At 47.7% G+C, this 22,199-nt stretch overlaps 15 non-coding genes across 15 annotated transcripts; all 15 read right to left on the bottom strand.

Annotated features, from left to right (window-relative positions):
- Positions 1–1,113: 1,113 nt before the first annotated feature.
- LOC142697559 (U2 spliceosomal RNA) lies at positions 1,114–1,304 on the bottom strand. Its single transcript, XR_012865342.1, has one exon. It is a non-coding gene; the product is annotated as a U2 spliceosomal RNA (small nuclear RNA).
- A 1,292-nt stretch (positions 1,305–2,596) lies between these two features.
- On the bottom strand, positions 2,597–2,787 carry LOC142697558 (U2 spliceosomal RNA). The gene has a single exon (XR_012865341.1). It is a non-coding gene; the product is annotated as a U2 spliceosomal RNA (small nuclear RNA).
- A 1,276-nt stretch (positions 2,788–4,063) lies between these two features.
- LOC142697557 (U2 spliceosomal RNA) lies at positions 4,064–4,254 on the bottom strand. Its single transcript, XR_012865340.1, has one exon. It is a non-coding gene; the product is annotated as a U2 spliceosomal RNA (small nuclear RNA).
- A 1,276-nt stretch (positions 4,255–5,530) lies between these two features.
- LOC142697556 (U2 spliceosomal RNA) lies at positions 5,531–5,721 on the bottom strand. The gene has a single exon (XR_012865339.1). It is a non-coding gene; the product is annotated as a U2 spliceosomal RNA (small nuclear RNA).
- Positions 5,722–7,037: 1,316 nt separating this feature from the next.
- On the bottom strand, positions 7,038–7,228 carry LOC142697555 (U2 spliceosomal RNA). The gene has a single exon (XR_012865338.1). It is a non-coding gene; the product is annotated as a U2 spliceosomal RNA (small nuclear RNA).
- Positions 7,229–8,524: 1,296 nt separating this feature from the next.
- Positions 8,525–8,715, bottom strand: LOC142697554 (U2 spliceosomal RNA). Its single transcript, XR_012865337.1, has one exon. It is a non-coding gene; the product is annotated as a U2 spliceosomal RNA (small nuclear RNA).
- Positions 8,716–10,003: 1,288 nt separating this feature from the next.
- LOC142697553 (U2 spliceosomal RNA) lies at positions 10,004–10,194 on the bottom strand. Its single transcript, XR_012865336.1, has one exon. It is a non-coding gene; the product is annotated as a U2 spliceosomal RNA (small nuclear RNA).
- A 1,288-nt stretch (positions 10,195–11,482) lies between these two features.
- Positions 11,483–11,673, bottom strand: LOC142697677 (U2 spliceosomal RNA). Its single transcript, XR_012865448.1, has one exon. It is a non-coding gene; the product is annotated as a U2 spliceosomal RNA (small nuclear RNA).
- A 1,296-nt stretch (positions 11,674–12,969) lies between these two features.
- LOC142697681 (U2 spliceosomal RNA) lies at positions 12,970–13,160 on the bottom strand. The gene has a single exon (XR_012865452.1). It is a non-coding gene; the product is annotated as a U2 spliceosomal RNA (small nuclear RNA).
- A 1,275-nt stretch (positions 13,161–14,435) lies between these two features.
- Positions 14,436–14,626, bottom strand: LOC142697551 (U2 spliceosomal RNA). The gene has a single exon (XR_012865334.1). It is a non-coding gene; the product is annotated as a U2 spliceosomal RNA (small nuclear RNA).
- A 1,284-nt stretch (positions 14,627–15,910) lies between these two features.
- LOC142697549 (U2 spliceosomal RNA) lies at positions 15,911–16,101 on the bottom strand. The gene has a single exon (XR_012865333.1). It is a non-coding gene; the product is annotated as a U2 spliceosomal RNA (small nuclear RNA).
- Positions 16,102–17,385: 1,284 nt separating this feature from the next.
- On the bottom strand, positions 17,386–17,576 carry LOC142697548 (U2 spliceosomal RNA). The gene has a single exon (XR_012865332.1). It is a non-coding gene; the product is annotated as a U2 spliceosomal RNA (small nuclear RNA).
- Positions 17,577–18,872: 1,296 nt separating this feature from the next.
- LOC142697547 (U2 spliceosomal RNA) lies at positions 18,873–19,063 on the bottom strand. Its single transcript, XR_012865331.1, has one exon. It is a non-coding gene; the product is annotated as a U2 spliceosomal RNA (small nuclear RNA).
- Positions 19,064–20,359: 1,296 nt separating this feature from the next.
- Positions 20,360–20,550, bottom strand: LOC142697546 (U2 spliceosomal RNA). The gene has a single exon (XR_012865330.1). It is a non-coding gene; the product is annotated as a U2 spliceosomal RNA (small nuclear RNA).
- A 1,288-nt stretch (positions 20,551–21,838) lies between these two features.
- Positions 21,839–22,029, bottom strand: LOC142697545 (U2 spliceosomal RNA). Its single transcript, XR_012865329.1, has one exon. It is a non-coding gene; the product is annotated as a U2 spliceosomal RNA (small nuclear RNA).
- Positions 22,030–22,199: the final 170 nt, after the last annotated feature.

Raw genomic sequence — 22,199 nt, 5'->3', positions numbered from 1 at the left:
CCACAATGCAGTGCTGAAAGAGGAGGAATCTACATAAAAACGCCTTCCTGGCAACGCCCAAATGCCCTGCTGCCATGCAGATAAACACTGGCAGCGGCAGCAAGTGCATGCCCACAGCCACCCCTTGTTCCTTCACACCTTGTATCAGCTGTAATCCAGTCCAGTCCAGTGCTGCCTGCTGAGCAGCACTGACCAACACTGCCTGGGCCCAGGCTTTTATCTCTGAGGCCCCATTATGATGTCAGAAAGCTGGCTCTGGAATCCTGAGGGCTCCACTATGACACATGCAAAGTTCCGTCTGAACTTTATATAAGACGGTGAGGCTCAGTCAGTCACTCAGTGTTGCCTGAGAGGGCAACACTGCAACAGCCGGCCGCCAGGCTGTCTTTTTTTTGCACAGCTAGTTGCCTCCAGGAGGCCACAAGAGGGAGACAAGGGACTGCAAAATGGAAAATAGGCATCCACCAACTTTACAGACAACTTCTCCTTGCTCCTACAACCTCCATCCTTGCACAGTTTGTTATTCTTCTAGGTAACATAGTAACAAATCCAAATTGCTGCTCTCTTTGTAGGCAAGCAAGGCTTTGTTGCAACTGCAATTCTTACTTCTTCTTGAAATGTAGGGACGACAGTACATTCCATCACATCCATCTAGTGTACACAGGTAGGTCCATTGTGGCGGGCAGGCGAGCGGGCGGGCTGCTTTATTGGCTGTTTGCTGTTCCCCTACTCCACTCCACTATTTGACTGTTGTGCTGCATCAATCAATCAATCAATCAATCAATCAATCAATCAATCAATCAATCAATCAATCAGTGGCTGGCTCAGGTGCAGCTCTTTAACTTACCTAAAAGGGAGGGCGGAGAGAAGACAAGGAAGGTGAATGAGGTGTTCCAATGTGAAATGCCGGAAACACAGAAACACAGACGACACACAACAAGAGGTGGCAATCTATTCATTAATTGCATTTAATCAATGAGCTCATTATCACTCATGCATTGTCCAACAGGTGTTGAAATAATGGGATTAAAAGGGGAGATCCCTTCAGAAAGACAGAAACAATAGCAAAGACAAAAAACACTTTTGGAATCTGCTTTTAGTCAACACATAAGGAAAGGGTGCACCGGTCCTGGAAATACTGCAATACCAGGTCAATGCGTGGAGTGGACAGAGCAAGCTCTATTTCCATCTCCCTGTTCTAAAAATCCATTTAATATATGGTCCCCAGATAGGGGACGTATCAGATATTAAACTGATAAGAACAGATACTACACTTGATCTTAGCCAAAAGGCCGAGAAGCGATAACCCGAACGGGCCGCGCGTTGCCCGAGCCTGCCCGATACTGCTGTTCAGCCCTTGCAGCGATTCAGCCTACTTCTAGGCAATTCCATGGGGCCCTGCAGGCTCACACACTCACAGCTACACGGGAGGTGAATAAAGGCCGGAGAGGAAGCCAGACAGGATTTGCTTCTTTTGCTTGCACCACAATGCAGTGCTGAAAGAGGAGGAATCTACATAAAAACGCCTTCCTGGCAACGCCCAAATGCCCTGCTGCCATGCAGATAAACACTGGCAGCGGCAGCAAGTGCATGCCCACAGCCACCCCTTGTTCCTTCACACCTTGTATCAGCTGTAATCCAGTCCAGTCCAGTGCTGCCTGCTGAGCAGCACTGACCAACACTGCCTGGGCCCAGGCTTTTATCTCTGAGGCCCCATTATGATGTCAGAAAGCTGGCTCTGGAATCCTGAGGGCTCCACTATGACACGTGCAAAGTTCCGTCTGAACTTTATATAAGACGGTGAGGCTCAGTCAGTCACTCAGTGTTGCCTGAGAGGGCAACACTGCAACAGCCGGCCGCCAGGCTGTCTTTTTTTTGCACAGCTAGTTGCCTCCAGGAGGCCACAAGAGGGAGACAAGGGACTGCAAAATGGAAAATAGGCATCCACCAACTTTACAGACAACTTCTCCTTGCTCCTACAACCTCCATCCTTGCACAGTTTGTTATTCTTCTAGGTAACATAGTAACAAATCCAAATTGCTGCTCTCTTTGTAGGCAAGCAAGGCTTTGTTGCAACTGCAATTCTTACTTCTTCTTGAAATGTAGGGACGACAGTACATTCCATCACATCCATCTAGTGTACACAGGTAGGTCCATTGTGGCGGGCAGGCGAGCGGGCAGGCTGCTTTATTGGCTGTTTGCTGTTCCCCTACTCCACTCCACTATTTGACTGTTGTGCTGCATCAATCAATCAATCAATCAATCAATCAATCAATCAATCAATCAATCAATCAATCAGTGGCTGGCTCAGGTGCAGCTCTTTAACTTACCTAAAAGGGAGGGCGGAGAGAAGACAAGGAAGGTGAATGAGGTGTTCCAATGTGAAATGCCGGAAACACAGAAACACAGACGACACACAACAAGAGGTGGCAATCTATTCATTAATTGCATTTAATCAATGAGCTCATTATCACTCATGCATTGTCCAACAGGTGTTGAAATAATGGGATTAAAAGGGGAGATCCCTTCAGAAAGACAGAAACAATAGCAAAGACAAAAAACACTTTTGGAATCTGCTTTTAGTCAACACATAAGGAAAGGGTGCACCGGTCCTGGAAATACTGCAATACCAGGTCAATGCGTGGAGTGGACAGAGCAAGCTCTATTTCCATCTCCCTGTTCTAAAAATCCATTTAATATATGGTCCCCAGATAGGGGACGTATCAGATATTAAACTGATAAGAACAGATACTACACTTGATCTTAGCCAAAAGGCCGAGAAGCGATAACCCGAACGGGCCGCGCGTTGCCCGAGCCTGCCCGATACTGCTGTTCAGCCCTTGCAGCGATTCAGCCTACTTCTAGGCAATTCCATGGGGCCCTGCAGGCTCACACACTCACAGCTACACGGGAGGTGAATAAAGGCCGGAGAGGAAGCCAGACAGGATTTGCTTCTTTTGCTTGCACCACAATGCAGTGCTGAAAGAGGAGGAATCTACATAAAAACGCCTTCCTGGCAACGCCCAAATGCCCTGCTGCCATGCAGATAAACACTGGCAGCGGCAGCAAGTGCATGCCCACAGCCACCCCTTGTTCCTTCACACCTTGTATCAGCTGTAATCCAGTCCAGTCCAGTGCTGCCTGCTGAGCAGCACTGACCAACACTGCCTGGGCCCAGGCTTTTATCTCTGAGGCCCCATTATGATGTCAGAAAGCTGGCTCTGGAATCCTGAGGGCTCCACTATGACACGTGCAAAGTTCCGTCTGAACTTTATATAAGACGGTGAGGCTCAGTCAGTCACTCAGTGTTGCCTGAGAGGGCAACACTGCAACAGCCGGCCGCCAGGCTGTCTTTTTTTTGCACAGCTAGTTGCCTCCAGGAGGCCACAAGAGGGAGACAAGGGACTGCAAAATGGAAAATAGGCATCCACCAACTTTACAGACAACTTCTCCTTGCTCCTACAACCTCCATCCTTGCACAGTTTGTTATTCTTCTAGGTAACATAGTAACAAATCCAAATTGCTGCTCTCTTTGTAGGCAAGCAAGGCTTTGTTGCAACTGCAATTCTTACTTCTTCTTGAAATGTAGGGACGACAGTACATTCCATCACATCCATCTAGTGTACACAGGTAGGTCCATTGTGGCGGGCAGGCGAGCGGGCGGGCTGCTTTATTGGCTGTTTGCTGTTCCCCTACTCCACTCCACTATTTGACTGTTGTGCTGCATCAATCAATCAATCAATCAATCAATCAATCAATCAATCAGTGGCTGGCTCAGGTGCAGCTCTTTAACTTACCTAAAAGGGAGGGCGGAGAGAAGACAAGGAAGGTGAATGAGGTGTTCCAATGTGAAATGCCGGAAACACAGAAACACAGACGACACACAACAAGAGGTGGCAATCTATTCATTAATTGCATTTAATCAATGAGCTCATTATCACTCATGCATTGTCCAACAGGTGTTGAAATAATGGGATTAAAAGGGGAGATCCCTTCAGAAAGACAGAAACAATAGCAAAGACAAAAAACACTTTTGGAATCTGCTTTTAGTCAACACATAAGGAAAGGGTGCACCGGTCCTGGAAATACTGCAATACCAGGTCAATGCGTGGAGTGGACAGAGCAAGCTCTATTTCCATCTCCCTGTTCTAAAAATCCATTTAATATATGGTCCCCAGATAGGGGACGTATCAGATATTAAACTGATAAGAACAGATACTACACTTGATCTTAGCCAAAAGGCCGAGAAGCGATAACCCGAACGGGCCGCGCGTTGCCCGAGCCTGCCCGATACTGCTGTTCAGCCCTTGCAGCGATTCAGCCTACTTCTAGGCAATTCCATGGGGCCCTGCAGGCTCACACACTCACAGCTACACGGGAGGTGAATAAAGGCCGGAGAGGAAGCCGCACCACAATGCAGTGCTGAAAGAGGAGGAATCTACATAAAAACGCCTTCCTGGCAACGCCCAAATGCCCTGCTGCCATGCAGATAAACACTGGCAGCGGCAGCAAGTGCATGCCCACAGCCACCCCTTGTTCCTTCACACCTTGTATCAGCTGTAATCCAGTCCAGTCCAGTGCTGCCTGCTGAGCAGCACTGACCAACACTGCCTGGGCCCAGGCTTTTATCTCTGAGGCCCCATTATGATGTCAGAAAGCTGGCTCTGGAATCCTGAGGGCTCCACTATGACACGTGCAAAGTTCCGTCTGAACTTTATATAAGACGGTGAGGCTCAGTCAGTCACTCAGTGTTGCCTGAGAGGGCAACACTGCAACAGCCGGCCGCCAGGCTGTCTTTTTTTTGCACAGCTAGTTGCCTCCAGGAGGCCACAAGAGGGAGACAAGGGACTGCAAAATGGAAAATAGGCATCCACCAACTTTACAGACAACTTCTCCTTGCTCCTACAACCTCCATCCTTGCACAGTTTGTTATTCTTCTAGGTAACATAGTAACAAATCCAAATTGCTGCTCTCTTTGTAGGCAAGCAAGGCTTTGTTGCAACTGCAATTCTTACTTCTTCTTGAAATGTAGGGACGACAGTACATTCCATCACATCCATCTAGTGTACACAGGTAGGTCCATTGTGGCGGGCAGGCGAGCGGGCGGGCTGCTTTATTGGCTGTTTGCTGTTCCCCTACTCCACTCCACTATTTGACTGTTGTGCTGCATCAATCAATCAATCAATCAATCAATCAATCAATCAATCAATCAATCAATCAATCAATCAATCAGTGGCTGGCTCAGGTGCAGCTCTTTAACTTACCTAAAAGGGAGGGCGGAGAGAAGACAAGGAAGGTGAATGAGGTGTTCCAATGTGAAATGCCGGAAACACAGAAACACAGACGACACACAACAAGAGGTGGCAATCTATTCATTAATTGCATTTAATCAATGAGCTCATTATCACTCATGCATTGTCCAACAGGTGTTGAAATAATGGGATTAAAAGGGGAGATCCCTTCAGAAAGACAGAAACAATAGCAAAGACAAAAAACACTTTTGGAATCTGCTTTTAGTCAACACATAAGGAAAGGGTGCACCGGTCCTGGAAATACTGCAATACCAGGTCAATGCGTGGAGTGGACAGAGCAAGCTCTATTTCCATCTCCCTGTTCTAAAAATCCATTTAATATATGGTCCCCAGATAGGGGACGTATCAGATATTAAACTGATAAGAACAGATACTACACTTGATCTTAGCCAAAAGGCCGAGAAGCGATAACCCGAACGGGCCGCGCGTTGCCCGAGCCTGCCCGATACTGCTGTTCAGCCCTTGCAGCGATTCAGCCTACTTCTAGGCAATTCCATGGGGCCCTGCAGGCTCACACACTCACAGCTACACGGGAGGTGAATAAAGGCCGGAGAGGAAGCCAGACAGGATTTGCTTCTTTTGCTTGCACCACAATGCAGTGCTGAAAGAGGAGGAATCTACATAAAAACGCCTTCCTGGCAACGCCCAAATGCCCTGCTGCCATGCAGATAAACACTGGCAGCGGCAGCAAGTGCATGCCCACAGCCACCCCTTGTTCCTTCACACCTTGTATCAGCTGTAATCCAGTCCAGTCCAGTGCTGCCTGCTGAGCAGCACTGACCAACACTGCCTGGGCCCAGGCTTTTATCTCTGAGGCCCCATTATGATGTCAGAAAGCTGGCTCTGGAATCCTGAGGGCTCCACTATGACACGTGCAAAGTTCCGTCTGAACTTTATATAAGACGGTGAGGCTCAGTCAGTCACTCAGTGTTGCCTGAGAGGGCAACACTGCAACAGCCGGCCGCCAGGCTGTCTTTTTTTTGCACAGCTAGTTGCCTCCAGGAGGCCACAAGAGGGAGACAAGGGACTGCAAAATGGAAAATAGGCATCCACCAACTTTACAGACAACTTCTCCTTGCTCCTACAACCTCCATCCTTGCACAGTTTGTTATTCTTCTAGGTAACATAGTAACAAATCCAAATTGCTGCTCTCTTTGTAGGCAAGCAAGGCTTTGTTGCAACTGCAATTCTTACTTCTTCTTGAAATGTAGGGACGACAGTACATTCCATCACATCCATCTAGTGTACACAGGTAGGTCCATTGTGGCGGGCAGGCGAGCGGGCGGGCTGCTTTATTGGCTGTTTGCTGTTCCCCTACTCCACTCCACTATTTGACTGTTGTGCTGCATCAATCAATCAATCAATCAATCAATCAATCAATCAATCAATCAATCAATCAATCAATCAATCAATCAATCAATCAATCAGTGGCTGGCTCAGGTGCAGCTCTTTAACTTACCTAAAAGGGAGGGCGGAGAGAAGACAAGGAAGGTGAATGAGGTGTTCCAATGTGAAATGCCGGAAACACAGAAACACAGACGACACACAACAAGAGGTGGCAATCTATTCATTAATTGCATTTAATCAATGAGCTCATTATCACTCATGCATTGTCCAACAGGTGTTGAAATAATGGGATTAAAAGGGGAGATCCCTTCAGAAAGACAGAAACAATAGCAAAGACAAAAAACACTTTTGGAATCTGCTTTTAGTCAACACATAAGGAAAGGGTGCACCGGTCCTGGAAATACTGCAATACCAGGTCAATGCGTGGAGTGGACAGAGCAAGCTCTATTTCCATCTCCCTGTTCTAAAAATCCATTTAATATATGGTCCCCAGATAGGGGACGTATCAGATATTAAACTGATAAGAACAGATACTACACTTGATCTTAGCCAAAAGGCCGAGAAGCGATAACCCGAACGGGCCGCGCGTTGCCCGAGCCTGCCCGATACTGCTGTTCAGCCCTTGCAGCGATTCAGCCTACTTCTAGGCAATTCCATGGGGCCCTGCAGGCTCACACACTCACAGCTACACGGGAGGTGAATAAAGGCCGGAGAGGAAGCCAGACAGGATTTGCTTCTTTTGCTTGCACCACAATGCAGTGCTGAAAGAGGAGGAATCTACATAAAAACGCCTTCCTGGCAACGCCCAAATGCCCTGCTGCCATGCAGATAAACACTGGCAGCGGCAGCAAGTGCATGCCCACAGCCACCCCTTGTTCCTTCACACCTTGTATCAGCTGTAATCCAGTCCAGTCCAGTGCTGCCTGCTGAGCAGCACTGACCAACACTGCCTGGGCCCAGGCTTTTATCTCTGAGGCCCCATTATGATGTCAGAAAGCTGGCTCTGGAATCCTGAGGGCTCCACTATGACACGTGCAAAGTTCCGTCTGAACTTTATATAAGACGGTGAGGCTCAGTCAGTCACTCAGTGTTGCCTGAGAGGGCAACACTGCAACAGCCGGCCGCCAGGCTGTCTTTTTTTTGCACAGCTAGTTGCCTCCAGGAGGCCACAAGAGGGAGACAAGGGACTGCAAAATGGAAAATAGGCATCCACCAACTTTACAGACAACTTCTCCTTGCTCCTACAACCTCCATCCTTGCACAGTTTGTTATTCTTCTAGGTAACATAGTAACAAATCCAAATTGCTGCTCTCTTTGTAGGCAAGCAAGGCTTTGTTGCAACTGCAATTCTTACTTCTTCTTGAAATGTAGGGACGACAGTACATTCCATCACATCCATCTAGTGTACACAGGTAGGTCCATTGTGGCGGGCAGGCGAGCGGGCGGGCTGCTTTATTGGCTGTTTGCTGTTCCCCTACTCCACTCCACTATTTGACTGTTGTGCTGCATCAATCAATCAATCAATCAATCAATCAATCAATCAATCAATCAATCAATCAATCAATCAGTGGCTGGCTCAGGTGCAGCTCTTTAACTTACCTAAAAGGGAGGGCGGAGAGAAGACAAGGAAGGTGAATGAGGTGTTCCAATGTGAAATGCCGGAAACACAGAAACACAGACGACACACAACAAGAGGTGGCAATCTATTCATTAATTGCATTTAATCAATGAGCTCATTATCACTCATGCATTGTCCAACAGGTGTTGAAATAATGGGATTAAAAGGGGAGATCCCTTCAGAAAGACAGAAACAATAGCAAAGACAAAAAACACTTTTGGAATCTGCTTTTAGTCAACACATAAGGAAAGGGTGCACCGGTCCTGGAAATACTGCAATACCAGGTCAATGCGTGGAGTGGACAGAGCAAGCTCTATTTCCATCTCCCTGTTCTAAAAATCCATTTAATATATGGTCCCCAGATAGGGGACGTATCAGATATTAAACTGATAAGAACAGATACTACACTTGATCTTAGCCAAAAGGCCGAGAAGCGATAACCCGAACGGGCCGCGCGTTGCCCGAGCCTGCCCGATACTGCTGTTCAGCCCTTGCAGCGATTCAGCCTACTTCTAGGCAATTCCATGGGGCCCTGCAGGCTCACACACTCACAGCTACACGGGAGGTGAATAAAGGCCGGAGAGGAAGCCAGACAGGATTTGCTTCTTTTGCTTGCACCACAATGCAGTGCTGAAAGAGGAGGAATCTACATAAAAACGCCTTCCTGGCAACGCCCAAATGCCCTGCTGCCATGCAGATAAACACTGGCAGCGGCAGCAAGTGCATGCCCACAGCCACCCCTTGTTCCTTCACACCTTGTATCAGCTGTAATCCAGTCCAGTCCAGTGCTGCCTGCTGAGCAGCACTGACCAACACTGCCTGGGCCCAGGCTTTTATCTCTGAGGCCCCATTATGATGTCAGAAAGCTGGCTCTGGAATCCTGAGGGCTCCACTATGACACGTGCAAAGTTCCGTCTGAACTTTATATAAGACGGTGAGGCTCAGTCAGTCACTCAGTGTTGCCTGAGAGGGCAACACTGCAACAGCCGGCCGCCAGGCTGTCTTTTTTTTGCACAGCTAGTTGCCTCCAGGAGGCCACAAGAGGGAGACAAGGGACTGCAAAATGGAAAATAGGCATCCACCAACTTTACAGACAACTTCTCCTTGCTCCTACAACCTCCATCCTTGCACAGTTTGTTATTCTTCTAGGTAACATAGTAACAAATCCAAATTGCTGCTCTCTTTGTAGGCAAGCAAGGCTTTGTTGCAACTGCAATTCTTACTTCTTCTTGAAATGTAGGGACGACAGTACATTCCATCACATCCATCTAGTGTACACAGGTAGGTCCATTGTGGCGGGCAGGCGAGCGGGCGGGCTGCTTTATTGGCTGTTTGCTGTTCCCCTACTCCACTCCACTATTTGACTGTTGTGCTGCATCAATCAATCAATCAATCAATCAATCAATCAATCAATCAATCAATCAATCAGTGGCTGGCTCAGGTGCAGCTCTTTAACTTACCTAAAAGGGAGGGCGGAGAGAAGACAAGGAAGGTGAATGAGGTGTTCCAATGTGAAATGCCGGAAACACAGAAACACAGACGACACACAACAAGAGGTGGCAATCTATTCATTAATTGCATTTAATCAATGAGCTCATTATCACTCATGCATTGTCCAACAGGTGTTGAAATAATGGGATTAAAAGGGGAGATCCCTTCAGAAAGACAGAAACAATAGCAAAGACAAAAAACACTTTTGGAATCTGCTTTTAGTCAACACATAAGGAAAGGGTGCACCGGTCCTGGAAATACTGCAATACCAGGTCAATGCGTGGAGTGGACAGAGCAAGCTCTATTTCCATCTCCCTGTTCTAAAAATCCATTTAATATATGGTCCCCAGATAGGGGACGTATCAGATATTAAACTGATAAGAACAGATACTACACTTGATCTTAGCCAAAAGGCCGAGAAGCGATAACCCGAACGGGCCGCGCGTTGCCCGAGCCTGCCCGATACTGCTGTTCAGCCCTTGCAGCGATTCAGCCTACTTCTAGGCAATTCCATGGGGCCCTGCAGGCTCACACACTCACAGCTACACGGGAGGTGAATAAAGGCCGTAGAGGAAGCCAGACAGGATTTGCTTCTTTTGCTTGCACCACAATGCAGTGCTGAAAGAGGAGGAATCTACATAAAAACGCCTTCCTGGCAACGCCCAAATGCCCTGCTGCCATGCAGATAAACACTGGCAGCGGCAGCAAGTGCATGCCCACAGCCACCCCTTGTTCCTTCACACCTTGTATCAGCTGTAATCCAGTCCAGTCCAGTGCTGCCTGCTGAGCAGCACTGACCAACACTGCCTGGGCCCAGGCTTTTATCTCTGAGGCCCCATTATGATGTCAGAAAGCTGGCTCTGGAATCCTGAGGGCTCCACTATGACACGTGCAAAGTTCCGTCTGAACTTTATATAAGACGGTGAGGCTCAGTCAGTCACTCAGTGTTGCCTGAGAGGGCAACACTGCAACAGCCGGCCGCCAGGCTGTCTTTTTTTTGCACAGCTAGTTGCCTCCAGGAGGCCACAAGAGGGAGACAAGGGACTGCAAAATGGAAAATAGGCATCCACCAACTTTACAGACAACTTCTCCTTGCTCCTACAACCTCCATCCTTGCACAGTTTGTTATTCTTCTAGGTAACATAGTAACAAATCCAAATTGCTGCTCTCTTTGTAGGCAAGCAAGGCTTTGTTGCAACTGCAATTCTTACTTCTTCTTGAAATGTAGGGACGACAGTACATTCCATCACATCCATCTAGTGTACACAGGTAGGTCCATTGTGGCGGGCAGGCGAGCGGGCGGGCTGCTTTATTGGCTGTTTGCTGTTCCCCTACTCCACTCCACTATTTGACTGTTGTGCTGCATCAATCAATCAATCAATCAATCAATCAATCAATCAATCAATCAATCAATCAGTGGCTGGCTCAGGTGCAGCTCTTTAACTTACCTAAAAGGGAGGGCGGAGAGAAGACAAGGAAGGTGAATGAGGTGTTCCAATGTGAAATGCCGGAAACACAGAAACACAGACGACACACAACAAGAGGTGGCAATCTATTCATTAATTGCATTTAATCAATGAGCTCATTATCACTCATGCATTGTCCAACAGGTGTTGAAATAATGGGATTAAAAGGGGAGATCCCTTCAGAAAGACAGAAACAATAGCAAAGACAAAAAACACTTTTGGAATCTGCTTTTAGTCAACACATAAGGAAAGGGTGCACCGGTCCTGAAAATACTGCAATACCAGGTCAATGCGTGGAGTGGACAGAGCAAGCTCTATTTCCATCTCCCTGTTCTAAAAATCCATTTAATATATGGTCCCCAGATAGGGGACGTATCAGATATTAAACTGATAAGAACAGATACTACACTTGATCTTAGCCAAAAGGCCGAGAAGCGATAACCCGAACGGGCCGCGCGTTGCCCGAGCCTGCCCGATACTGCTGTTCAGCCCTTGCAGCGATTCAGCCTACTTCTAGGCAATTCCATGGGGCCCTGCAGGCTCACACACTCACAGCTACACGGGAGGTGAATAAAGGCCGGAGAGGAAGCCAGACAGGATTTGCTTCTTTTGCTTGCACCACAATGCAGTGCTGAAAGAGGAGGAATCTACATAAAAACGCCTTCCTGGCAACGCCCAAATGCCCTGCTGCCATGCAGATAAACACTGGCAGCGGCAGCAAGTGCATGCCCACAGCCACCCCTTGTTCCTTCACACCTTGTATCAGCTGTAATCCAGTCCAGTCCAGTGCTGCCTGCTGAGCAGCACTGACCAACACTGCCTGGGCCCAGGCTTTTATCTCTGAGGCCCCATTATGATGTCAGAAAGCTGGCTCTGGAATCCTGAGGGCTCCACTATGACACGTGCAAAGTTCCGTCTGAACTTTATATAAGACGGTGAGGCTCAGTCAGTCACTCAGTGTTGCCTGAGAGGGCAACACTGCAACAGCCGGCCGCCAGGCTGTCTTTTTTTTGCACAGCTAGTTGCCTCCAGGAGGCCACAAGAGGGAGACAAGGGACTGCAAAATGGAAAATAGGCATCCACCAACTTTACAGACAACTTCTCCTTGCTCCTACAACCTCCATCCTTGCACAGTTTGTTATTCTTCTAGGTAACATAGTAACAAATCCAAATTGCTGCTCTCTTTGTAGGCAAGCAAGGCTTTGTTGCAACTGCAATTCTTACTTCTTCTTGAAATGTAGGGACGACAGTACATTCCATCACATCCATCTAGTGTACACAGGTAGGTCCATTGTGGCGGGCAGGCGAGCGGGCGGTCTGCTTTATTGGCTGTTTGCTGTTCCCCTACTCCACTCCACTATTTGACTGTTGTGCTGCATCAATCAATCAATCAATCAATCAATCAATCAATCAATCAATCAATCAATCAATCAATCAGTGGCTGGCTCAGGTGCAGCTCTTTAACTTACCTAAAAGGGAGGGCGGAGAGAAGACAAGGAAGGTGAATGAGGTGTTCCAATGTGAAATGCCGGAAACACAGAAACACAGACGACACACAACAAGAGGTGGCAATCTATTCATTAATTGCATTTAATCAATGAGCTCATTATCACTCATGCATTGTCCAACAGGTGTTGAAATAATGGGATTAAAAGGGGAGATCCCTTCAGAAAGACAGAAACAATAGCAAAGACAAAAAACACTTTTGGAATCTGCTTTTAGTCAACACATAAGGAAAGGGTGCACCGGTCCTGGAAATACTGCAATACCAGGTCAATGCGTGGAGTGGACAGAGCAAGCTCTATTTCCATCTCCCTGTTCTAAAAATCCATTTAATATATGGTCCCCAGATAGGGGACGTATCAGATATTAAACTGATAAGAACAGATACTACACTTGATCTTAGCCAAAAGGCCGAGAACCGATAACCCGAACGGGCCGCGCGTTGCCCGAGCCTGCCCGATACTGCTGTTCAGCCCTTGCAGCGATTCAGCCTACTTCTAGGCAATTCCATGGGGCCCTGCAGGCTCACACACTCACAGCTACACGGGAGGTGAATAAAGGCCGGAGAGGAAGCCAGACAGGATTTGCTTCTTTTGCTTGCACCACAATGCAGTGCTGAAAGAGGAGGAATCTACATAAAAACGCCTTCCTGGCAACGCCCAAATGCCCTGCTGCCATGCAGATAAACACTGGCAGCGGCAGCAAGTGCATGCCCACAGCCACCCCTTGTTCCTTCACACCTTGTATCAGCTGTAATCCAGTCCAGTCCAGTGCTGCCTGCTGAGCAGCACTGACCAACACTGCCTGGGCCCAGGCTTTTATCTCTAAGGCCCCATTATGATGTCAGAAAGCTGGCTCTGGCTCCTCAGGGCTCCACTATGACACGTGCAAAGTTCCGTCTGAACTTTATATAAGACGGTGAGGCTCAGTCAGTCACTCAGTGTTGCCTGAGAGGGCAACACTGCAACAGCCGGCCGCCAGGCTGTCTTTTTTTTGCACAGCTAGTTGCCTCCAGGAGGCCACAAGAGGGAGACAAGGGACTGCAAAATGGAAAATAGGCATCCACCAACTTTACAGACAACTTCTCCTTGCTCCTACAACCTCCATCCTTGCACAGTTTGTTATTCTTCTAGGTAACATAGTAACAAATCCAAATTGCTGCTCTCTTTGTAGGCAAGCAAGGCTTTGTTGCAACTGCAATTCTTACTTCTTCTTGAAATGTAGGGACGACAGTACATTCCATCACATCCATCTAGTGTACACAGGTAGGTCCATTGTGGCGGGCAGGCGAGCGGGCGGGCTGCTTTATTGGCTGTTTGCTGTTCCCCTACTCCACTCCACTATTTGACTGTTGTGCTGCATCAATCAATCAATCAATCAATCAATCAATCAATCAATCAGTGGCTGGCTCAGGTGCAGCTCTTTAACTTACCTAAAAGGGAGGGCGGAGAGAAGACAAGGAAGGTGAATGAGGTGTTCCAATGTGAAATGCCGGAAACACAGAAACACAGACGACACACAACAAGAGGTGGCAATCTATTCATTAATTGCATTTAATCAATGAGCTCATTATCACTCATGCATTGTCCAACAGGTGTTGAAATAATGGGATTAAAAGGGGAGATCCCTTCAGAAAGACAGAAACAATAGCAAAGACAAAAAACACTTTTGGAATCTGCTTTTAGTCAACACATAAGGAAAGGGTGCACCGGTCCTGGAAATACTGCAATACCAGGTCAATGCGTGGAGTGGACAGAGCAAGCTCTATTTCCATCTCCCTGTTCTAAAAATCCATTTAATATATGGTCCCCAGATAGGGGACGTATCAGATATTAAACTGATAAGAACAGATACTACACTTGATCTTAGCCAAAAGGCCGAGAAGCGATAACCCGAACGGGCCGCGCGTTGCCCGAGCCTGCCCGATACTGCTGTTCAGCCCTTGCAGCGATTCAGCCTACTTCTAGGCAATTCCATGGGGCCCTGCAGGCTCACACACTCACAGCTACACGGGAGGTGAATAAAGGCCGGAGAGGAAGCCAGACAGGATTTGCTTCTTTTGCTTGCACCACAATGCAGTGCTGAAAGAGGAGGAATCTACATAAAAACGCCTTCCTGGCAACGCCCAAATGCCCTGCTGCCATGCAGATAAACACTGGCAGCGGCAGCAAGTGCATGCCCACAGCCACCCCTTGTTCCTTCACACCTTGTATCAGCTGTAATCCAGTCCAGTCCAGTGCTGCCTGCTGAGCAGCACTGACCAACACTGCCTGGGCCCAGGCTTTTATCTCTGAGGCCCCATTATGATGTCAGAAAGCTGGCTCTGGAATCCTGAGGGCTCCACTATGACACGTGCAAAGTTCCGTCTGAACTTTATATAAGACGGTGAGGCTCAGTCAGTCACTCAGTGTTGCCTGAGAGGGCAACACTGCAACAGCCGGCCGCCAGGCTGTCTTTTTTTTGCACAGCTAGTTGCCTCTAGGAGGCCACAAGAGGGAGACAAGGGACTGCAAAATGGAAAATAGGCATCCACCAACTTTACAGACAACTTCTCCTTGCTCCTACAACCTCCATCCTTGCACAGTTTGTTATTCTTCTAGGTAACATAGTAACAAATCCAAATTGCTGCTCTCTTTGTAGGCAAGCAAGGCTTTGTTGCAACTGCAATTCTTACTTCTTCTTGAAATGTAGGGACGACAGTACATTCCATCACATCCATCTAGTGTACACAGGTAGGTCCATTGTGGCGGGCAGGCGAGCGGGCGGGCTGCTTTATTGGCTGTTTGCTGTTCCCCTACTCCACTCCACTATTTGACTGTTGTGCTGCATCAATCAATCAATCAATCAATCAATCAATCAATCAATCAATCAATCAGTGGCTGGCTCAGGTGCAGCTCTTTAACTTACCTAAAAGGGAGGGCGGAGAGAAGACAAGGAAGGTGAATGAGGTGTTCCAATGTGAAATGCCGGAAACACAGAAACACAGACGACACACAACAAGAGGTGGCAATCTATTCATTAATTGCATTTAATCAATGATCTCATTATCACTCATGCATTGTCCAACAGGTGTTGAAATAATGGGATTAAAAGGGGAGATCCCTTCAGAAAGACAGAAACAATAGCAAAGACAAAAAACACTTTTGGAATCTGCTTTTAGTCAACACATAAGGAAAGGGTGCACCGGTCCTGGAAATACTGCAATACCAGGTCAATGCGTGGAGTGGACAGAGCAAGCTCTATTTCCATCTCCCTGTTCTAAAAATCCATTTAATATATGGTCCCCAGATAGGGGACGTATCAGATATTAAACTGATAAGAACAGATACTACACTTGATCTTAGCCAAAAGGCCGAGAAGCGATAACCCGAACGGGCCGCGCGTTGCCCGAGCCTGCCCGATACTGCTGTTCAGCCCTTGCAGCGATTCAGCCTACTTCTAGGCAATTCCATGGGGCCCTGCAGGCTCACACACTCACAGCTACACGGGAGGTGAATAAAGGCCGGAGAGGAAGCCAGACAGGATTTGCTTCTTTTGCTTGCACCACAATGCAGTGCTGAAAGAGGAGGAATCTACATAAAAACGCCTTCCTGGCAACGCCCAAATGCCCTGCTGCCATGCAGATAAACACTGGCAGCGGCAGCAAGTGCATGCCCACAGCCACCCCTTGTTCCTTCACACCTTGTATCAGCTGTAATCCAGTCCAGTCCAGTGCTGCCTGCTGAGCAGCACTGACCAACACTGCCTGGGCCCAGGCTTTTATCTCTGAGGCCCCATTATGATGTCAGAAAGCTGGCTCTGGAATCCTGAGGGCTCCACTATGACACGTGCAAAGTTCCGTCTGAACTTTATATAAGACGGTGAGGCTCAGTCAGTCACTCAGTGTTGCCTGAGAGGGCAACACTGCAACAGCCGGCCGCCAGGCTGTCTTTTTTTTGCACAGCTAGTTGCCTCCAGGAGGCCACAAGAGGGAGACAAGGGACTGCAAAATGGAAAATAGGCATCCACCAACTTTACAGACAACTTCTCCTTGCTCCTACAACCTCCATCCTTGCACAGTTTGTTATTCTTCTAGGTAACATAGTAACAAATCCAAATTGCTGCTCTCTTTGTAGGCAAGCAAGGCTTTGTTGCAACTGCAATTCTTACTTCTTCTTGAAATGTAGGGACGACAGTACATTCCATCACATCCATCTAGTGTACACAGGTAGGTCCATTGTGGCGGGCAGGCGAGCGGGCGGGCTGCTTTATTGGCTGTTTGCTGTTCCCCTACTCCACTCCACTATTTGACTGTTGTGCTGCATCAATCAATCAATCAATCAATCAATCAATCAATCAATCAATCAATCAGTGGCTGGCTCAGGTGCAGCTCTTTAACTTACCTAAAAGGGAGGGCGGAGAGAAGACAAGGAAGGTGAATGAGGTGTTCCAATGTGAAATGCCGGAAACACAGAAACACAGACGACACACAACAAGAGGTGGCAATCTATTCATTAATTGCATTTAATCAATGATCTCATTATCACTCATGCATTGTCCAACAGGTGTTGAAATAATGGGATTAAAAGGGGAGATCCCTTCAGAAAGACAGAAACAATAGCAAAGACAAAAAACACTTTTGGAATCTGCTTTTAGTCAACACATAAGGAAAGGGTGCACCGGTCCTGGAAATACTGCAATACCAGGTCAATGCGTGGAGTGGACAGAGCAAGCTCTATTTCCATCTCCCTGTTCTAAAAATCCATTTAATATATGGTCCCCAGATAGGGGACGTATCAGATATTAAACTGATAAGAACAGATACTACACTTGATCTTAGCCAAAAGGCCGAGAAGCGATAACCCGAACGGGCCGCGCGTTGCCCGAGCCTGCCCGATACTGCTGTTCAGACCTTGCAGCGATTCAGCCTACTTCTAGGCAATTCCATGGGGCCCTGCAGGCTCACACACTCACAGCTACACGGGAGGTGAATAAAGGCCGGAGAGGAAGCCAGACAGGATTTGCTTCTTTTGCTTGCACCACAATGCAGTGCTGAAAGAGGAGGAATCTACATAAAAATGCCTTCCTGGCAACGCCCAAATGCCCTGCTGCCATGCAGATAAACACTGGCAGCGGCAGCAAGTGCATGCCCACAGCCACCCCTTGTTCCTTCACACCTTGTATCAGCTGTAATCCAGTCCAGTCCAGTGCTGCCTGCTGAGCAGCACTGACCAACACTGCCTGGGCCCAGGCTTTTATCTCTGAGGCCCCATTATGATGTCAGAAAGCTGGCTCTGGAATCCTGAGGGCTCCACTATGACACGTGCAAAGTTCCGTCTGAACTTTATATAAGACGGTGAGGCTCAGTCAGTCACTCAGTGTTGCCTGAGAGGGCAACACTGCAACAGCCGGCCGCCAGGCTGTCTTTTTTTTGCACAGCTAGTTGCCTCCAGGAGGCCACAAGAGGGAGACAAGGGACTGCAAAATGGAAAATAGGCATCCACCAACTTTACAGACAACTTCTCCTTGCTCCTACAACCTCCATCCTTGCACAGTTTGTTATTCTTCTAGGTAACATAGTAACAAATCCAAATTGCTGCTCTCTTTGTAGGCAAGCAAGGCTTTGTTGCAACTGCAATTCTTACTTCTTCTTGAAATGTAGGGACGACAGTACATTCCATCACATCCATCTAGTGTACACAGGTAGGTCCATTGTGGCGGGCAGGCGAGCGGGCGGGCTGCTTTATTGGCTGTTTGCTGTTCCCCTACTCCACTCCACTATTTGACTGTTGTGCTGCATCAATCAATCAATCAATCAATCAATCAATCAATCAATCAATCAATCAATCAATCAATCAGTGGCTGGCTCAGGTGCAGCTCTTTAACTTACCTAAAAGGGAGGGCGGAGAGAAGACAAGGAAGGTGAATGAGGTGTTCCAATGTGAAATGCCGGAAACACAGAAACACAGACGACACACAACAAGAGGTGGCAATCTATTCATTAATTGCATTTAATCAATGAGCTCATTATCACTCATGCATTGTCCAACAGGTGTTGAAATAATGGGATTAAAAGGGGAGATCCCTTCAGAAAGACAGAAACAATAGCAAAGACAAAAAACACTTTTGGAATCTGCTTTTAGTCAACACATAAGGAAAGGGTGCACCGGTCCTGGAAATACTGCAATACCAGGTCAATGCGTGGAGTGGACAGAGCAAGCTCTATTTCCATCTCCCTGTTCTAAAAATCCATTTAATATATGGTCCCCAGATAGGGGACGTATCAGATATTAAACTGATAAGAACAGATACTACACTTGATCTTAGCCAAAAGGCCGAGAAGCGATAACCCGAACGGGCCGCGCGTTGCCCGAGCCTGCCCGATACTGCTGTTCAGCCCTTGCAGCAATTCAGCCTACTTCTAGGCAATTCCATGGGGCCCTGCAGGCTCACACACTCACAGCTACACGGGAGGTGAATAAAGGCCGGAGAGGAAGCCAGACAGGATTTGCTTCTTTTGCTTGCACCACAATGCAGTGCTGAAAGAGGAGGAATCTACATAAAAACGCCTTCCTGGCAACGCCCAAATGCCCTGCTGCCATGCAGATAAACACTGGCAGCGGCAGCAAGTGCATGCCCACAGCCACCCCTTGTTCCTTCACACCTTGTATCAGCTGTAATCCAGTCCAGTCCAGTGCTGCCTGCTGAGCAGCACTGACCAACACTGCCTGGGCCCAGGCTTTTATCTCTGAGGCCCCATTATGATGTCAGAAAGCTGGCTCTGGAATCCTGAGGGCTCCACTATGACACGTGCAAAGTTCCGTCTGAACTTTATATAAGACGGTGAGGCTCAGTCAGTCACTCAGTGTTGCCTGAGAGGGCAACACTGCAACAGCCGGCCGCCAGGCTGTCTTTTTTTTGCACAGCTAGTTGCCTCTAGGAGGCCACAAGAGGGAGACAAGGGACTGCAAAATGGAAAATAGGCATCCACCAACTTTACAGACAACTTCTCCTTGCTCCTACAACCTCCATCCTTGCACAGTTTGTTATTCTTCTAGGTAACATAGTAACAAATCCAAATTGCTGCTCTCTTTGTAGGCAAGCAAGGCTTTGTTGCAACTGCAATTCTTACTTCTTCTTGAAATGTAGGGACGACAGTACATTCCATCACATCCATCTAGTGTACACAGGTAGGTCCATTGTGGCGGGCAGGCGAGCGGGCGGGCTGCTTTATTGGCTGTTTGCTGTTCCCCTACTCCACTCCACTATTTGACTGTTGTGCTGCATCAATCAATCAATCAATCAATCAATCAATCAATCAATCAATCAATCAATCAATCAATCAGTGGCTGGCTCAGGTGCAGCTCTTTAACTTACCTAAAAGGGAGGGCGGAGAGAAGACAAGGAAGGTGAATGAGGTGTTCCAATGTGAAATGCCGGAAACACAGAAACACAGACGACACACAACAAGAGGTGGCAATCTATTCATTAATTGCATTTAATCAATGATCTCATTATCACTCATGCATTGTCCAACAGGTGTTGAAATAATGGGATTAAAAGGGGAGATCCCTTCAGAAAGACAGAAACAATAGCAAAGACAAAAAACACTTTTGGAATCTGCTTTTAGTCAACACATAAGGAAAGGGTGCACCGGTCCTGGAAATACTGCAATACCAGGTCAATGCGTGGAGTGGACAGAGCAAGCTCTATTTCCATCTCCCTGTTCTAAAAATCCATTTAATATATGGTCCCCAGATAGGGGACGTATCAGATATTAAACTGATAAGAACAGATACTACACTTGATCTTAGCCAAAAGGCCGAGAAGCGATAACCCGAACGGGCCGCGCGTTGCCCGAGCCTGCCCGATACTGCTGTTCAGCCCTTGCAGCGATTCAGCCTACTTCTAGGCAATTCCATGGGGCCCTGCAGGCTCACACACTCACAGCTACACGGGAGGTGAATAAAGGCCGGAGAGGAAGCCAGACAGGATTTGCTTCTTTTGCTTGCACCACAATGCAGTGCTGAAAGAGGAGGAATCTACATAAAAACGCCTTCCTGGCAACGCCCAAATGCCCTGCTGCCATGCAGATAAACACTGGCAGCGGCTGCAAGTGCATGCCCACAGCCACCCCTTGTTCCTTCACACCTTGTATCAGCTGTAATCCAGTCCAGTCCAGTGCTGCCTGCTGAGCAGCACTGACCAACACTGCCTGGGCCCAGGCTTTTATCTCTGAGGCCCCATTATGATGTCAGAAAGCTGGCTCTGGAATCCTGAGGGCTCCACTATGACACGTGCAAAGTTCCGTCTGAACTTTATATAAGACGGTGAGGCTCAGTCAGTCACTCAGTGTTGCCTGAGAGGGCAACACTGCAACAGCCGGCCGCCAGGCTGTCTTTTTTTTGCACAGCTAGTTGCCTCCAGGAGGCCACAAGAGGGAGACAAGGGACTGCAAAATGGAAAATAGGCATCCACCAACTTTACAGACAACTTCTCCTTGCTCCTACAACCTCCATCCTTGCACAGTTTGTTATTCTTCTAGGTAACATAGTAACAAATCCAAATTGCTGCTCTCTTTGTAGGCAAGCAAGGCTTTGTTGCAACTGCAATTCTTACTTCTTCTTGAAATGTAGGGACGACAGTACATTCCATCACATCCATCTAGTGTACACAGGTAGGTCCATTGTGGCGGGCAGGCGAGCGGGCGGGCTGCTTTATTGGCTGTTTGCTGTTCCCCTACTCCACTCCACTATTTGACTGTTGTGCTGCATCAATCAATCAATCAATCAATCAATCAATCAATCAATCAATCAATCAATCAGTGGCTGGCTCAGGTGCAGCTCTTTAACTTACCTAAAAGGGAGGGCGGAGAGAAGACAAGGAAGGTGAATGAGGTGTTCCAATGTGAAATGCCGGAAACACAGAAACACAGACGACACACAACAAGAGGTGGCAATCTATTCATTAATTGCATTTAATCAATGATCTCATTATCACTCATGCATTGTCCAACAGGTGTTGAAATAATGGGATTAAAAGGGGAGATCCCTTCAGAAAGACAGAAACAATAGCAAAGACAAAAAACACTTTTGGAATCTGCTTTTAGTCAACACATAAGGAAAGGGTGCACCGGTCCTGGAAATACTGCAATACCAGGTCAATGCGTGGAGTGGACAGAGCAAGCTCTATTTCCATCTCCCTGTTCTAAAAATCCATTTAATATATGGTCCCCAGATAGGGGACGTATCAGATATTAAACTGATAAGAACAGATACTACACTTGATCTTAGCCAAAAGGCCGAGAAGCGATAACCCGAACGGGCCGCGCGTTGCCCGAGCCTGCCCGATACTGCTGTTCAGACCTTGCAGCGATTCAGCCTACTTCTAGGCAATTCCATGGGGCCCTGCAGGCTCACACACTCACAGCTACACGGGAGGTGAATAAAGGCCGGAGAGGAAGCCAGACAGGATTTGCTTCTT

Source organism: Rhinoderma darwinii (genome assembly GCF_050947455.1).
Source record: "Rhinoderma darwinii isolate aRhiDar2 chromosome 5 unlocalized genomic scaffold, aRhiDar2.hap1 SUPER_5_unloc_8, whole genome shotgun sequence".
NCBI lineage: Eukaryota > Metazoa > Chordata > Amphibia > Anura > Rhinodermatidae > Rhinoderma > Rhinoderma darwinii.
The sequence above is the reverse complement of the archived record's forward strand: the minus strand, read 5'-3'. Positions and strand labels throughout refer to the sequence as shown.